Source organism: Onychomys torridus, chromosome 3 (assembly GCF_903995425.1).
Source record: "Onychomys torridus chromosome 3, mOncTor1.1, whole genome shotgun sequence".
Classification (NCBI taxonomy): Eukaryota; Metazoa; Chordata; class Mammalia; order Rodentia; family Cricetidae; genus Onychomys; species Onychomys torridus.
In genome coordinates, this window is record NC_050445.1 from 71,180,712 (window position 1) to 71,193,318 (window position 12,607).

Sequence of the window (12,607 nt, forward strand, 5' to 3'; positions counted from 1 at the left end):
AGGGACATTTGTTATCAAATGTAACACATGCTACTAAGAATTCAATTGTCAAGGGTAAACAGATACCTATTTTCAAGCCATTGGCAAATATGGACATCTTTTGGCAGTGACTAAGGTGGACAACACTCTTATATAAGTGCATCCATGGTCAGGGGCAATTTATTTTTGTATTAAAACAGGCCAAAAATTAGTTTGTTATTGGTTTTGAAAAGTAAAAGGTCATATCCCTTAATGGAAATTGACAATGAATGTTAAATAGGTCAGTTTTAAAGTTGGACACGAAGTCACTGTATGTCCTGAGAACTTTCAATCCATTCATGAGTCTCAGTAGAAACCTAACAAACAAAATTTATTCACTTTCTATTGTGTAAAACATCACCATGCCTGTTATTCTCATAAGAATGCCTTCATTTGTACCTTGATTTAATGGTTTATGTAGCCACTTGCTTTCATTGAAGATGCCATATGATTTGATTTTCCAAATGTGGAGGTTTTAAAATTTATATTTTCCTGCCACAAAATGTTTTCTTCAAGGTTTTCTGATGTTAAATATAAAATATGGTATTGGTTATAAACTGAGTTGCTGAGTTTGAGGTTGTTATCACTGGTGTTATAACCAAAAGTCTATGAATTTCACATTCCTATTGATGGCATTCTAAAGTTAATAGTCACATTCAGTTACTCCCTCCCAACACAAGAAGGAGATCACAAGACATTTCTACCTCTGATGCTTAGGCAGAAGCCAGTCACAGATGGTAAGAGAACATGATGTCCTAAGATTAGAATCAGGGTAATTCAGGTTCTCCCAAATGGAAAGAAATCAGTCCCCGTCCTAAGGAACACAGACCAGACCTTCTGGAGAGTATAGTAGAGAAGAAAAGTGCTTTAACAGTCACTTTGAAAGGAAACTGGCTTAAGTTGACCTTGAAGCAGAGAATGAAGAAAGACAGGAAGCCATGATGAGAAGGCACAGAGTGTGGCCGTACAACCAGGAGTCCCGCTCCAAGCAGAGATTCTCCCTGCTATTGACGTTACCAACACTTTTTTCAATTCTTTTTTTTTTTTTGTTATTAAGAATTTTTTTATTCATTTTACATACCAACTACAGATCACCCTCTCATCTCTCACTCCCTACTCCCAGGCCTTCCCTTGCAACCTATTGCTCATCCCCTCCTTTGAAAAGCTTAGGCCTCCCACGGGGAGTCAGCTAGCCTGGTACATTGAGTTGAGGAAAGTCCAAGCTCCTCCCCTGTAGCTGGAGTTTTCTCTCCAGGTCCTGCCTGGCCCATGGTCAGGACAAATCTCTCTCACCCACCAGTCCCAAAGCCACTCAGACCCAACCAAGTAAACACACAGAGACTTATATTACTTACAAACTGTACGGCCATGGCAGGCTTTTTGTTATCTAGTTTTTTATCTTAATTTAATCCATTTCTATTAGTCTATACTTTGCCATGTGGCTTGTGGCTTACCAGTACTTTACATCTTGCTTGTCATGGTGGCGGCTGGCAGCATCTCTCTCCCTGCTTTCCTGTTCTCTCAATTCTCCTCTCTGTTAGTCTTGCCTATACTTCCTGCCTGGCTATTGGCCAATCAGTGTTTTATTTATCAATCAACTATCCACAGCACTCCCCCTGTATCAAGCCTGTGCAAGGTGTCCCCTCATAGGTAATGGGTTCCAAAAAGCTATGGTAGATCCTGAATCCACTGCCAGGGGCCTCTTAAATAGACCAAGCTACACATCTGTCTCACTATGCAGAGGGCCTAGTCCAGTCCCAAGGCTCCACAGCTGTTGGTCTAAAGTTCATGAGTTCCCACTAGTTTGGTTCAATTGTCTCTGTAGCATTTTCCCTCACTGTCTTAATGCTCCTTGCTCATAGAATTCCTCTTCCTTCTCTTTGACTGGACTCCTGGAACTTGGCTATAGATCTCTGCATCTCCTTCCATCAGTTACTGGATGAAGGCTCTATGATAACAGTTAGGGTATTTAACAATCTGATTACTGGAATAGGCCAGCTCAGACACAGATTGTAAGGGAATGGGATGGTCAAGCAGGAACAGGGATGGAGTGGGAAAGTAATGAAAGAAATATCTTGACAGAGGAAGACATCATGGAGATAGGTAGAAACCTGGTACTGGGGAAGTTCCCAGGAATCTAGGAAGGATGACCCCAGCTTAGACTACTTTTCTCAATTATTGATCCATTGGAAACTGGAAATTTATAAAACTGTACTATAATGTAATGAGTGAAATTATGCTTTGGTAAACTTTATATAGTACTTGCTATGTAGTATGAATTTCATTAATTCCCAGCCAATTCATGGTATTAATAAAGTACTGGTATAAAGTATGATTACTTCAACTGAACACAAACCATTAAAATTGTGAGTACCCAGGAAGGTAAACCAGGACAGGAGCAGTCTTTCAACTGTGTTCTCTCAGTCATCCTAATTTTGATTATGTTTTTTCAGTGATTTGCTTTCTATCTTCTGGTCTCTTCCTTAGGCCTCTGACACTTTCCCCATTTGTAGAAGCCACTGTTTGTCTATCACTGACATTATTTGTTGATTTATTTTTTCCCCTCAATTCTCCATTCTATGCATTGTGTGGTTAAGAGCCAAGTTAGAAGATCCAGAGAAAATAAAAGAGTTAGACACAACCAAAGACAGTATTAAAGGATAAACTGAATGTGCAATGATAGAATTACTGAGATTTTATTTATTATATACTAATGAGAGGAAAGGAGGAAAACAAAGTAGAGATTTTCTGTAGTTTTATTCCTAGAGGAGATAGTACATGATCTGTGTCTTAAGAACAGTTGCTAATTTGTTGGAAAGGTTGGAAATACATAAATGGATAAAGAGTTGTGAAATGAGACAGAGCATATTCAAATCCATTGTGTTTATGAATACTACAGCTCAAACTTATCAGCTATTTAAACATACAGTGTTATGTAATGAAAACAGCTACACACTTAGTTAAGGTAGTAATCACACACTAATTCAGAGCTGTTGTCACTTAGTTTACAATGTGAACACAGGAAGTGTATCTAGCTGAGGAAGCTAGAGCTTGAGAGCTAGACAAACACTATGAGAAGGACAGTGTGTTGGAATGCTAACCCTAGCCCAGAACTCACTGTATTCACTGAAGTAGAGAGAATACAAGAGGAGAAAGGCATTGAAGGAGATTATGAGTTTACATTGAATTACGGGTTCAATTGCCAGTGACACAAAGGATAGACATCTCTGGCAAAATGTACAGGGGATTTAAAATAATGAAGGTAAATAGTGTCACCAAAGCTGGACAGTGGTGATGCACACCTTTAATCCCAGCACTCAGGAGGCAGAAGCAGACAGATCTCTGTGAGTTTGAGGCCAGCCTGGGCTACAGAGTGAGTTCTAGGAAAGGTACAAAGCTACACAGAGAAACCCTGTCTCGAAAAAAAAAAAAAAAATCAAAAAAACCCCACAAAAACAGTATCACCAAAGCAGAGTTAAAAGGATACAATTCTAGAACAGAAATGAAATAAGCAATTATTAACTTTTCTCTGAGGAGTATTTGTGCAGTGGATACCAAGAACAGTTTGGCAAAAATAATTTGCAGTGATCATATGACTGGTGTCAATGCAAATAAAACCCAAACTGCTGCCACCATAGGAGATTTCCCCCATGTCTCTCTATGCTGCCCAGAACCACAAAATAATTCAAGTGAGGTTATTAGCAGCAACTTTATCTTTGGCAGTGATAATACAATCTTCTTTTATTTTAAATACCCTAATATCAGACAAGTTCATTGGAAATAAAGGGGAAAAAACTTAATGTTCAAATTCTGGCCCTGAATTTGGAGCCACAGTTTTTATTTAAAGCTGCATGACATTTGTGCTCCTTTTCTCCTCATGATAGTCATCCATCCAGGTGACCGCAGAAGGTTATAGCTCTTGTGCACATTAGTTATTTTTAAATCAAAATGAGTTATAGATTGTGAGGGTCAAATTTAGTCACTGAAATAAATTTGAAAAAAAAAACCCAGATATATAAATGTGAGGGAGAATATTTTTAATTTATATGCTAATATTAAGATGTTTGTTATTAAATTATATTTGACTTTCCTGGTTTTATCATAATTTGAAAGTCATGTGGTTTAAACAGATTGAATATGTATACATAAAGACTTTTACTATGTATATATTAACATATCTGTACCACATATGTGTATGTTATAATTTCAATTTTTTATTGTTAATTTGTCTATTTCCTTAAAAAATCATCATACTAGATCTATAAAAGTGTACTGCTTTATTGTGAGAAATGCTGGGGATGTCTGCAAATAACTCACCAACTATTTGAACATATTAATGTATTATTAAAACACCTATAGTCCTAGGTACAACATATTGTTGATTCAGAACTGCAGACATCTAGTAGTTTGACTCTTTAGCTCTGGAAAGACAAGATATTTAAATCATATGGTAGATTTATTCTCAGCCTTTTGAGATTTCTCCACTTACTTTCATAGTGTCTGTATTAGGCTACAATTCCACCAACAGTGAATGAGAGTTCCTTTTTCCTGTATCACCTCCAACATCTATTGTCAATTATTTTTATTTTTCTGATCTTTGGCATTCTGGCAGGGGTGAGTTGAAATATCAAAGATATTTTGAGTTGTATTTTATTAATTGCTAATTGCTGGGGATGAACATTTTTTGAGATATTTCTTAATTGTCTCCTCCTCCTCCTCCTCCTCCTCCTCCTCCTCCTCCTCCTCCTTCTCCTCCTCTTCCTCCTCTTCTTTTTCTAGTTCTTCTTCTTTTCCTGAGAACTCCCTGTTCAAGTCCTGGACCATTTTTCAAGTGGGTCATTTTTTTTTTACTTTTGAATAATTGAGTAATTCCTATTGCCCTGATGTTAATTCTCTATCAAATTGGCACTGTAAACCTAAGTGCACACTAGTAGCATGCATGATTGTAATCAATAGCTCTCTAACTGGACTTAAAAACCACTCAGTGAGAGGGAAATCATGCTAAGCACTCAGTAATAATGAAGTCCTGGATATTTGTGGAGAATAGATAACCTGTACCTTCCTAAGCCAGCATGATTCCTAACAACAATCTAAACATTTTTCCTTAAACCCACAGATCAATGTTCTCTTAATCACTCACCCAGGAAACTTCTATTTGAAGAAGCCAAAGATCATAACAGAAAACCACAACCAATCAAAATGCAGAGTTTTGGAGCTCAATCCTAATGGGCAATCTATAAAACACTATGCACTGGAGGTTCAGACGAAGTTGTGGAAGAGGGGGTGGAAAGATTGTAAAACACAGAGGATTAGGGACTAAGCTGTGAGATTGTGTCTCCTAGTAATGTCTGAAGCCATACCTGGACCTTTTTTTTGCAAATGATATGACTGTATACATAAATGATCCTTAAACACTCTACCAGGAAACCTTGACAACTGACGAATGCTTTCAGCAGTAGCAGGATACAAAACTAATACACAAAAATCATTAGACTTCTTATATAAGAATGACAAATAGACTGAGAAAAAATACTTTTCAAAATAGCACCCTCCCAACAAGAACGTATTTTGGATAACTCTAACAAAGATGGCGAAAAACTTATATAACAAAATCTTTAAGATATTGAAGAAAGAAATCAAAGCAGACATTGGAAGTGTTTGTGGGACTGGAAAGTATTCTGTACTCTACCAGAGAAAACAGTAAACTTGGACCCAGATGAAATCCTTTGATCTATGATGGTGACCTGCTTGTAAAATATTCTAGTGAAATACTGATAAAAAAAGTTGTGAGAGTAACCAACCACTAACTAACTGTATTTAATTACCCCTCCCTGAGAAGAAATCCATGCCTGATACTGCTTGAGTAGCCTAGAATCTGCAATTAGATAGGTAATGGACACAGGCAAAAACAAATACTATTGTTCTGCTAAAGGAATATAGCAATAAAATGACTCCTAATAACATTTTGCTGTACTTATAAATCAGTGTCTTGCTCAGCTGTCATCAAATAAGCTTCCTCCTGCAGTAGATGGGGACAGATATCAAGACCTATAACTGGACAAAATGCAGAGTGAGAGACCTTAGAAGCCTCAGTTCTAAATAGTATGCCTCCATCACATCCCTCTTCTTAGGGCTCAGAGGATTCTGCTGAAAGAGAAGGATGTAGTAAGATTATAAGAGCAAGTCAGGATAAAAATCTAAGGAAATACGGCCTTCTAGGCACAATAGAGCCTATACACATTTGAACTTAGCAGAGACTGTGACAGCATACACAGGCCTGCACAGATCTAAACCAGATAGGGTCCACCACCAAGAGGGGCACTAGACATGAGCCCCTAATCCAAAATTTATCTCTAATTGATAACCACCCACCCCAATAGTAGTGGAATATGGAAGACATTGAGGAACATGCCAAACTATACAGGGAAAAGCCCATAATGCCTCACTCCTACACAGAGAATAACAGGTAGTTGGGGAATGCTGAGAATAGGAGAAATAATTTTCTTCATGGAAGAATACACCAATAAGTTGTCCATTGCCAAATGATCATCCCTGAAAACATACATGCAAGTAACATTATATAGACTAATCAGGATATATTTAAGAGTGTGCACATGTGTGTGTGTGCATGTATACATGCATGTAATATCAATTAATGAATAAAGAGGTCTAACCACAGGCCACACCTGCCAGATTACCATGTAGGCTACCTGCAGATCTTTTCCATTCACTCTGTTACCCTAGGTCCAATTCTCAGAGTCACCCCTAGGGCTGCAACAGACCATCTCCCCTGGCATCCCCTTCCCCAGCATTCAACACCAGCAAGCCTTCCCCATGAACACACTTCAAGTAGGCCAGTTAAAGAGGCAACAAACAGCCAACACTCTCTCTGAAAATCCAGAGAGGAAACAGAAACCAAGGGAAAAAATACCCACCAAACAAAGACAAACCCAAAAATTGGCACCTAGACCTATAATCACCCTTAACCCAGATGCCTAGATGCCAGCACAAGAATCAATAGCAGCCTGGGCAATATGTCTCCACTAGAGTCCAGCTATCTTACAACAGCAAGCCATGAATATTCCAACATAGCTGAAGCACAAAAGCATGTGAAAAAGACCTTGAAAACAGATATATGAGATGATAGAAGTCCTTAAAGAGGAAATTAATAAATCCCTTAAAGAAATCCAGGAAAACACAAACAAAAATTGGGGAAAATGAATACATCCTTTGAGCAAAGCCAGGAAAACACAAACAATTGGAGGAAATGACTAAATCTCAGGAAGAAAGCCAAGGAAAACACTATGTATGCATGCATATTGCCATGTTCCCTGCCATCATAATAATAGACTGAACCTCTGAACTGTAACCCACCCAATTAAGCGTTTTCCTTTATAAGAGTTGCCATGGTCATGGTGTCTCTTCACAGCAATAGAAACCCTAACAAAGGAAGAAGCAATAAAGAAAACCCAAACTGAAAGAATTACGGAAATGAAAAATTTAGGAAAGTGAGTAAGAACTACAGAGGCAATCTTCACAAGCAGAATACAAGAGATGGAAGAGAGAATCTCAGGCATTGAAGATACAGTAGAAGAAATGGATACATCAATCAAAGAAAATGTTAAATCTAAAAAATTCCTGACACAGAATATAAGGAAATGTGGGACCTATGAAAACATAAAACCTAAGAATAATTGGACTGGAAGGAGAAGATTTCCCAATTCAAAAGCCCAGAAAATATTTTCAACAAAATATTAGAAGAAAATTTCCCCAACCTAAAGAATGAGATTCCTATAAATGTACAAGAAGCATACAGGACACCAAATAGATGGGACCAGAAAAGAAAGCCACCTCTTCACAAAATCAAAACACTAAACATACAGAACAAAGAAAAAATATTAAAAGTCTCAAGGGAGAAAAGGTCAAGTAACTCATAAAGGTTGACCTATTAGAATTACACCTGACTTATTGATAGAGCCTCTAAAAGTCAGAATGATACATACAGATGTGCTACAGAATCTAAGAGACCTCAGATGCCAGCCCAGATTACTATACCCAGTAAAAGTTTCAATCACCATAATAAAGTTAAATTTAACAATATCTATCTACAAATCCAGTCCTACAGAAGATGTTAGAAGGAAAAAAATCCAAATCAAGGAAGTGAACTACATTTATGAAAACACAGGAAGTAAATAATCTCACATTAGCAAAACCAAAAGAAGGGAAGCACACACACACACACACACACACACACACACACACACACATGCACGCTTTCTATCACTACCATCACCAACAACAATAAAATAATGGGAATTAACAATCATTGGTCATTGATATCTCTCAGTATCAATGGCCTCAAGTCCCAATAAAAAGATAGGGACTAGTAGAATAGATGCAAAAATGGGATCCATCCTTGCTGTGGAACAACCCTTTTCTACGTTATGAATATGTATTACTCACATTCACTAATAAAAAGCTGACAGGCCAGTAGCTGGACAGGAAGTTAGGTGGGAAAGCCAAATGAGGATGATGGGAAGGAGGGCAGAGTCAGGAGTTTTCAGAGGAAGCAAGATGAAAATGTCATACTTAGAAAAGGTACCAAGCCATGTGGCTAAACATAGATAAGAATTATGGGTTAATTTAAGTATAGGAGCTAGTTAGTAGTAAGCCCGAGCTACCAGCCAAGCATTTATAATTAATACAAGCCTCTGAGTGATTATTTGAAAGCAGCTATGGGATAGGACAGGACACAGAGAAGCCTCCATTTGCACATCCTTTTGCTGCATGCAAGAAACAAACCTCAACATCAAGGATAGATATTATCTCAGAGTAAAGGGTTAGAAAAAGATATTAAAAGCAAATGGACCTAAGAAGAAAATAGACTTCAAACAAATTTAATATATATCACTCTGGTAAATATGATTCCAAAGCTGTAAATTAATGGAGGGAAAAAGTCAGCTTTCTTTACCTCGGTTTGATGTAAATCAATTTTACTAGAATATTGTTGTCACCTCATTTTTACTTGTTTGTGGATATGTGACCCATCTCTACATGTTTTAAAATTTGTAAGACTAAGTTAGCTTTGCAATTTTTCATTTCTCTACCTTCAGGGAATTATTCCTGCTTGATTTTCCTCATAAGGGGATGATGCCATCTTAGGTTCCAGAGAACTAAAGTCTACCACCAGGACTAATTGTTTGATTTGAACCAATAAATGCAGGTCTTTTATTTTCCAAGTTAGAAGAGGTAATGGACACACACACGCACACACACGCACACACACACACACACACACACACACACACACACATTACTGTTCTTATTATGTTCTATGTCTTTAAGGGAAAGTCAAGTTTGAATTTGAGTTTCTCAACATAAAATACAAAACTGATATACTATCCCCAATTCTGCCTAAGAACTTTAAACTGTTTAGGTTCACATTTAATGAAAACTGTAGCTAACATGAGTGGGTCTCAGTGCAAATGGCATTTGCTGTAACAATCTATGTTGTAAGTGGAAGACACATTCATGTCTGAGCATGAGACAACCACTTTGTAGGTAGAAATGGATAAAAGCTTATATTGGATTCTGTAAAATTTGAGTTAAATCAGCTCTTATTCTACTTGTTACTCAATATTAAGTCAAAATTTTCTAAGTATATTTACATATCAGGGATAAAGGATATGGTTGTAGTATTAATTGTTTTTCAGGGTAACAAGTTTAAAGAATAAACTTAAAGCTGTAAACATGTTAGGAGAGAATATCTTTGGTTAATGCTTATGCTTTAAATGATTAGAGCTTCTAATACCTAACTTTATTTTTGTATCAAATTTAGTCTGTTCAATACACTTTAGTAACAATTTTTTAATTCACTAGTTAACTCTAGTGAATCCAAACTATGCAATTCTTTTTTTAATGAAAAGATTGAAAAAGGTATTTCATAAGTGAAAAAAAAATTAATTACTGAGCATATATTGGATTACAAGATTCCAATAGACTCTCTAAAATCCAAGTGAGATTCTCTGTTTTATCTGAGTGCTTTTCTTTCCTGCTCAATAAAATTTGGATTAGAACTTCTGGGACCCTTTCCTCCTACCAAGTTGCCTTGACCATTCTAAATAGAAGAGGATATGCCTAGTCTCACTGAAACTTGATATGCCATGGCCGGTAGATATCCATGGGAGGCCTGCCCTTTTCTAAAGAGAAGTGGAGATGGAGTGGTTATGGGTGTGGTGTAAAGACCAACAGAGGTTTCCTAGTGAGAATTTGCTCAGGGTCTGAGAATCTGAGCTTGCTTTACCCAGCTTGACTGCATAAAGGGATAATTAGACGATGGGCATGGTTACCAGGTGTTTGGAAGGGTCTACACTTGGCTGTGCAGTATTCTTTGATCTAGCAAGGGAGAAGTGTTTTCCCCCTCCCCTTGGCATTGTTATAAAAAACCCTTTTGAAGATACCGAAGGGGCCAGTGGATTTTGATCTAGACCCTCCCAAAGCTATCCTGTGTTTCTGTCTGTCTCCTCTCCACTATCATTCCACCTAAAAGTTTCTTTTTTTATTATATTTGTGTTTTAATTTTACATATCAGCCATGGGTTCCCCTGTCCTCCCCCCTCCTGTCCCCACATCTGCCTCCCCTCCAGCCCCTCCCCTCCATTCCCATCTCCTCCAGGGCCAAGACTCCCCTGGGGACTCATTTAAACCTGGTGGATTCAGTACAGGCAGGTCCAGTCCCCTCCTTCCAGGCTGAGCAAAGTGTCCCTGTGTAAGCCCAAGGTTCCAAACAGCCAGCTCATGCACCAAGGACAGGTCCAGGTCCCACTGCCTGGGTGCCTCCCAAACAGTTCAAGCTATTCAATTGTCTCACCTATCCAGAGGGCCTGATCCAGGTGGGGGCTCCACAGCCTTTGGTTCATAATTCATGAGTTTCCATTAGTTTGGTTATTTGTCCCTGTGCTTTTTTCAATCTCAAATGGCTGAAAGACATTTAAGGAATTGCTCAACATCCCTAATTGTCTGGGAAATGCAAATCAAAATGACACTGAGACACCTGTCAGAATGGCTAAGATCAAAAACACAGAAGACAGCTTATGCTGGAGAGGATGTGGAGCAAGGGGAACTCTCCTCCACTGCTGGTGGGAATGCAAGTGTGTACAGCCACTTTGGAAATCAATATGGCGCTTCCTAAGAAAACTGGGAATCCATCTCCCCCAAGACCCAGCTATACCACTCTTGGGCATGTACCTAAGGAATGCTCAATCATACCACAAGGGCATTTGCTCAGATATGTTCATATCAGTATTGTTTGTAATAGCCAGAACCTGGAAACAACCTAGATGCCCTTCAACTGAAGAATGGATAAAGAAAATGTAGAACATATACACAATGGAGTACTACTCAGCAGAGAAAAACAATGACATCATGAGGTTTGCAGGCAAATGGATGGATCTAGAAAAAAATCATCCTGAGTGAGGTAACCCAGACTCAGAAAGACAAACACGGTATGTACTCACTCATAGGAGGATACTAGATGTAAAACAAAGATGACTAGACTGCTACTCACAACTCCAGGGTGGCTACCTAAAAAACAGGACCCTAAGAAAGACACAGGGATCACCCAATGACAGAGAAATTGGTGAGCTCTACATGAACAGCCTGGATGACAGTGGGAGTAATGAAGGGCAAGGTTCGAGGGAAAGAAAGCTTAGGGGAGCAGGAGATCCCAGCTGGATCAAGAACAGAAAGGGAGAACAAGGAATAACAGACCATGATAAATGAAGACCACATGAGAACAGGAAGAAGCAAAGTGCTAGAGAGGTCTCCAGAAATCCACAATGATACATCCTCTGTAGACTGCTGGCAATGGCTGAGAGAAAGCCTGATCTGACCTAGTCTGGTGATCAGATGGCCAAACACCCTAACGGTTGTGCTGGAACTCTGATCCAATAACTGATGGAAGTGGATGCAGAGATCCTCAGCCAGGCCCCAGGTGGAGCTCCAGGATTCCAGTTGTCAAGAAAGAAGAGGGACTGTAAGAGTGTGAATTATCTAAAAGTTTCTTATTCCTTTCTCCTCCTCATAGGAACCCTTTAAAAGGTAGGAGCTGGTGTCCCATAGTGGGGAGAGAGGAAGCGTGGTGGAAGGACTTGGAGAAGAGGAGGGAGGGAAACCTCATTTGTGATGTAAAATCAATAAATAAAATTGTTTCATAATATGCCGGAAAATAAAGATTTAAAATTATTCTTTTTTCTGCAAAATAATTTTTTGAGTAATACATATAGCACTTATACTCAAAAATATTACTAATGATTATTTTATATACACAGTATACTTTTTTCTCTTGACCTAAATAATAGTTGTTTCTTTATTTTGCTTTTTCTTTCTTTTTTGATATTGTGTAGCTGGGTCATAAAAGTGTGAAAAGAAATATTTTACACCTCTCCCTCCCCTTCTTCCATCTTCTCTTTCTTCTTCTGTCTCCTGGCTAGAAAAATATAGCTTGATTCTGTCTGTCTGATGAGCAGGACTTTACATGATCATGAAATTATTATGAACATATAAAACCTTGGCAAAATAAAATATGTGTG